Below are 6,000 nucleotides of genomic sequence, written 5' to 3'. Positions count from 1 at the left end.
CTATATAATTTTTTCCTATACATACATACCTAGGATAGAGTTTATACATTAGGCACAGTAAGACATTAACAATAATAATAAGATATGACAATTATAACAATATACCATAATAGGAGTTATGTGAATGTGGTCTCAAAGTACCTTATTGTACAAATTTAATGCCTTTTCCATCTTAACTAATCGTTTATCAAACACTGTGGCTATAACTTTTGCACTTTGAGGTGTGACAGAAAAACTAGCACGAATTTCTTTTTCCTTCACAATTTTCAGTGTTCGTACTGTAGATCTTAACCTCAGCACACAATTTTTTTCCTTATTAAGTCAGGAATTTTTACCTTTTCACTTAAAGGAAGCACTTTACAGCTTCTCTTTGGCATATCTAAATTGCCAGCATCACTACTCTTGCACTTTGGGGCAATTATTAAATAAAATAAGGGTCCCTTGAACTCCAGCACTGCCAGACTGTGATAGCTGATCTGATAGCCAGCTGGCTGCTGAGTGACTAATGGGCGGGATACGCGCTGCACAAAGGGTTGAGTCACGTCCCAGGTGGGACGGTGCAAGATTGGGCCGTGCTACTCAGATGGTGCGCAATTGAAAACCTATGAATTGTTTATTTCTGGGATTTTCCACTTGATATTTTTGGACCATGGTTGACCCTGGGTAACCAAAAGCATAGAAAGCAAACCACGGATAGGGAGGGACTACTATGCTAGGTAATATTCTGAGTGGGGCAAATGAAAGCTAGATCATTAACTTCCAATTTACAGTTTGGTGCGTGGGGGTGAGGTTAGGTAGGTTTATTGATAATTGGTGAAGAATAAGTGTACTGTTTAATAATTAACAATACACGTAATCAGCCTTAATCCAGTTACATAGAGTAGTTTGGTTTTTTGTGTTTTTGTTTTTGCCATACGCGGGCCTCTCACTGCTGTGGCCTCTCCCGTTGCGGAGCACAGGCTCTGGACGCGCAGGCTCTGCGGCCATGGCTCACGGGCCCAGGCGCTCTGCGGCATGCGGGATCCTCCCGGACCGGGACACAAACCCGCGTCCCCTGCATCGGCAGGCGGACCCTCAACCACTGCGCCACCAGGGAAGCCCGAGTAGTTTGTTTTTATCAGTGCCGTTGTTACCTGCCTGGAATTATAAGACTGAGAGGGAAACCTTTTATCCTTTTTGACTATTCATGTAATGTTTGGTGTGAATGAAATAACACTTTGAAGTAAGTCATTTTCTGAGACTTTGAGTTTTGGTCTACATTATTTTATTAACTGAGATTTGATAATAGTTTCTGAAAATAACTGCCAGAAAAATTGTGTAGTATTACAGTTGTAGTGTGAGGGTTTTAGAGCTCTAAAGATTCAGAGACTGAAACCCACAGAAGTAAAATTAATTAGAAATACAGCTAGTTGGCTGGTGGCAGAGTGAGGACTATAACTTCCGTCCACTATTAATAGAACTCAGTAGGATACCTTTCAAGTTATACCCTTAACAGTGGAATTTCAAAAGAAAAATTGAAATTGGTGAAAGTGTTAGTTTTATGTATCCTATAGAATTTTAAGTCAGCATTTTATTGTTATGTTTTTAAAGCAGATTTGTAAAGCAGCTATTAAACTGTGCTTTTTAAAACATTGAATTAATGTTTTTATTCCAGGAAAATTAAGGGTTTTGTTTGTCATTTTAGATAATTTAACCTATTAGCTTTAATCCATTTAAAATCCTTCCTGTTAGGAAGGTGCTAACAGGTCTTCTGTCTGTATCATATATTCAGACTCGTCTTTGAGAAATAGTCTAAGGAAAATTCATTTAAATTCAGTGGTTTCCTTCCTAAAGCATTTAGACCTTAACATCCGCACCCCGGTGCAGGGCTCTGCCTTCAGGCTTTGGAAGCAGCAGCCCCTGTGTTCACACCCACCACCTTTCTGTGAAGAGGAGGGCGGGCTCCAGAGCTCTGAGCACCTCTCCAGGCCTTCAGTTCGGCCTTGTCTGTCTGTGTTCCTTCCTGCCGGGTGCCCAGTGATTTCACACCTCCACAGCCTGCAGCTTTCCTAAATGGAGACCTGAGCGCAGGTCATCCTCCGCAGTGTATTGGACTTGTAATTCGGGTGACCCAAAGCCCTTGCTGCTTTTTCCCCCCATTTGTTCTTTGGAACATCTGTTTTACTGTTTAGGAAACTGAGGCCTGGAGACAGGTACCTTATATCACACAAGAGAGGAGAGCAGAAAATGGGATTTGCCTAACTTCTTGTTTCCAAGTCCACTGCAAATAGTGCCCAGTTCTCAGAAAGCATAGGTGTCTTGCATAAAGATGCCTTAGGCCCAGTAACCTGATAGATTTGAGAGCAATAAACACAGCATAGCTAATCATCAGAAATGCTGGCTTTAATTAGAAAGTTTTAATAGTTGTTTTATAGTGATGATTGTTGAGGTCAGGGGTAGCCCACAACAGAAGTCTGAGAGAAGGTCATTTACCTTGCTGAGCAGTAATTCAAAATTATTGGAGCTGATTCTGATCCTCATAGTTGGCTTGGAACTTTTATGGTGATGTTATTAGTTTCATCGTCTGTTGAACTGTAATCCTCAGTGGGCTAGGACTTGTGATCTAGTTACTTACAAAATGGAGATGGTGTTATGTTGGAATATCAAATTGAAAGATTATCCAAAGTAGTACATGCTTTTGAATTATAACTGTGGAACATAAATTCTTTTTTCAAACATGGTATCACTTTTGTAAGGAATGCTTCATGTTAGGGGGTATTTGATGTATTTTAATATTAACTGATTTGCACAGTCATTTTGGAAAACATGAAAGCGTGTTCAATTGTCAAACCTAATCTTTGAGGATCGTGATTAGGTTCTGTGCTTGGACTCAGTGGCTGTTACTTTCTGAGTACAATGTGGTACGGGTGTCCCTGCTGTCCTATTCAGAAGTGGAGCACTCCTCTGGAACCTTCCATAAGCCAAAATGGTATAAAGCAAAGAAGCAGTTACCTTAGGACACATCTTGTTAAGGGAGGCACAGAATAGATGGAGGTAAAGCCCAGATGCTCACAGACGCAGCTCACAGCCAGGTGGCTGGATGCTGAGGTGCTGAGTGTGGCGGGGGAAGGAGCTCAGCGGGGCTGCTCTCACTGCTCTAGTGAGCGATGCCTCTGTGACTGCTGCAAAACGAACGCAGAAAGCTGCCAAGCCGCCATTTTTGATTTTCGCAAAAGCAAAAGTTCTCTTCAGGTCTCTTGGTTAGCAAAAACGGGTACTAACATAGGCCTTTCGTACAAGCAAACTTTGACAAAGTGGGAGATCTCTGTGTTTCATAGCTCCCTGGGGCCGGTGCCTGGTTGTTTGCTGGCACTTGTTTGAGCACATGCTCTGTGCTGACAGGCCCTAAAAATGCTCACCACCTGCTGGGTGGGGGTCCCTGCTCTTACTGTCCTCATCCCACTCCCAGCCTGATGTCATAGGTGGACTTGGGGTGAGGAGGGAATCCTTGAGCTCCTGGGTTTGTGTTTAACATTTCTAGTGTATGTCCATTTTTCCAGTGAAAGTAGTCATAACTTTCAGCATATTTTCAGAAGGATCTTTGACATCTACTTTCTTTTTTTTTTTTTAATTTATTTATTTTTGGCTGTGTTGGGTCTTCATTGCTGCGTGCAGGCTTTCTCTAGTTGCAGCGAACGGGGGCTACTCTTCTTGGAGGTGCACAGGCTTCTCTCATTGAGGTGGCTTCTCTTGTTGCAGAGCACAGGCTCTAGGCACGTGGTCTTCAGTAGTTGTGGCATGCGGGCTCAGTAGTTGTGGCTCACAGGCTCTAGAGCGCAGGCTTAGTAGTTGTGGCACATGGGCTTAATTGTTCCACGGCATGTGGGATCTTCCTGGACCAGGGATCGAACCTGTGTCCCCTGCATTGACAGGTGGATTCTTAACTACTGTGCCACCAGGGAAGTCCTGACCTCTACTTTCAATACAAATAATAGGTTTTGTGTGTTTGCCGCTTAGGAATTTCTTGTGAGTTGTCATTTTGATAATTCAATGTAATTTTTTATTGTCAGCATCACTTTGTATTTAACTCTTCTGTATGTTCAGATCCCAAGTGCACACTTACATGTATGTACACACATGTACACACATATACAAAACCTAGAGAGTATCTAAAATAAAATGAAAGTGAACTCAAAGTAATTTTACCGTGATCTAAGAATGTTGCCTTTTCCCACATTAACACATCATTTGGAATATTCAGCAACAGAAGCTTTCACTTGGAGTCATCTCATTTTCTGAGCTTTATATTTTAAATACTAGGAATTTCCTCCCACATATTTGGTGCATGAAAGATGAGATGATTAAACACATTTCCTGAGATTATGCTCTGTTGGGTACTGTATCAGGATACAGCGGTCAAGAAAGTAGATACTTTCCCACCCTCGCATCACTGGAGAGATGGCTGCCTCGCTGCGTGCTGCGTGTAAAGGGTTTGCAACTCAGGCTTTGTGGAGAGCATGGGGAGTGACATTTCCAGCTGGGCTGGCTGGTTGGTGTCCCAGTGTTCTCAGTGCCTGCGTGGTGGGTGTATGCTGCGGGTGGGATGCAGGTCTCCTGTTTCAGGAGTGTCATTCTGCGGAAGGATTGGTGGGACAGGGAAGACCTAGGAGGTTGGGGTAGTCATTCTGTGCAAAGATTATGGTTATTGGAACAGTTTAGTGACAGTAGAGGTAAGGAGGTATAAGCTTATGTGAGAGAAGGGGTTAGAAATTTATTTGCAGGTTTCTGGTTAGAGCAGCAGGGTAGATGATGTACTGTCTTTCCTTGAGATTGAGGGATTGTCAATTTTTGTTTGTTTTATATGAGAATGGATTTTTTTAAATGGTTGATTTTGAGGAATCCATAGGTCAAAAAATGTTTGCCGGATATTTGCTTAGATGCACTGAAATTTAACACATGGTGTTAACTGAAATCAGGAAAAGCTGAGAGCAGGAGGCCCAGTGAGGTAGGAGCTCCAGGTGATGATCTCCTGGTGAAACCAGCTACATGTGGGCAGCAAAGTGCTGGGGCTGGTGGGCTGCTCTTTGTTTTCTCTCTGTTCCTCTTCCTACCAGTTGAGTTGTTTGCTTACACAAGCCAATTAAGTTTGTCCCCGAGTTTGTTCAGGGCAGTTGTACTCATTAGTAGATGATTTAACTAATATAAACTGATAAAAATAGTACAAAACAGTTATCATAGGAAAACTAATTTGAAAACTTTGGAGTGTCTCAATAAAAACAAATCACCAAAACTGCTATTAAATTAGGTAGATGGATATGACAACTATAAAAAATTGGGGAATAATTATTCTAGAAGCATTGCACCATTCAGATTATTTTTTAAGTATCTAAGTTGTACTTTAAGGAAACAAGTGAAAGTCTTAGGTGATTCATTAGGATGTGGTTTAGGTGAGAAAGAAATAAAAGAACGTCCAATAGACTAACTCAGTATAAGAAAAAGGCCCAAGTGATGAGTATATACAAGTTCAAGTGGCTCAGGATTCATGTATCAGGTTTCAGAATCACCTCCCTTACTATACAGTTACTTCCTGTCACATAGGATTAGAGAGCATCCAGGGAGGGTCAGAGAGGAGGAGCAGAAAAGCAGGCACATGAGGAAGAGAGCGCTTGCAGAGGCCGCCTTCTGGTCCATCTAGCGTCAGGCAGGTGAGTGGCCGTCTTGGAAGGAACAGTGTCCTTGGAGAGGCTGCATCTGGTCCAGGATCCCCCCCAGTCACTTGGTTTTGTTCTGCTTCTCTTGTCTCCACTCTCCCTCCCTTGCGCTCTGTCTTTGGAGACAGCACAGGCTGGGCATGTTTAGACAGGGACAGGAGGAAGAGGTTGAAGATATAGGAAAAGAGAAGGGAATGGGATCCAGACCACAGATAAATGACCAGCGCTCTTACAATTAACAGGTAGTTTTTTCTCTAAACCTTCTCTGATATAGAAACTGCAGAGAAAAACTCATTTATTTTCATGAAGT

The sequence above is a fragment of the Phocoena phocoena genome, chromosome 2, assembly GCF_963924675.1.
Source record: "Phocoena phocoena chromosome 2, mPhoPho1.1, whole genome shotgun sequence".
NCBI classification, from domain to species: domain Eukaryota; kingdom Metazoa; phylum Chordata; class Mammalia; order Artiodactyla; family Phocoenidae; genus Phocoena; species Phocoena phocoena.
Note: the sequence above shows the minus strand (reverse complement) of the source record.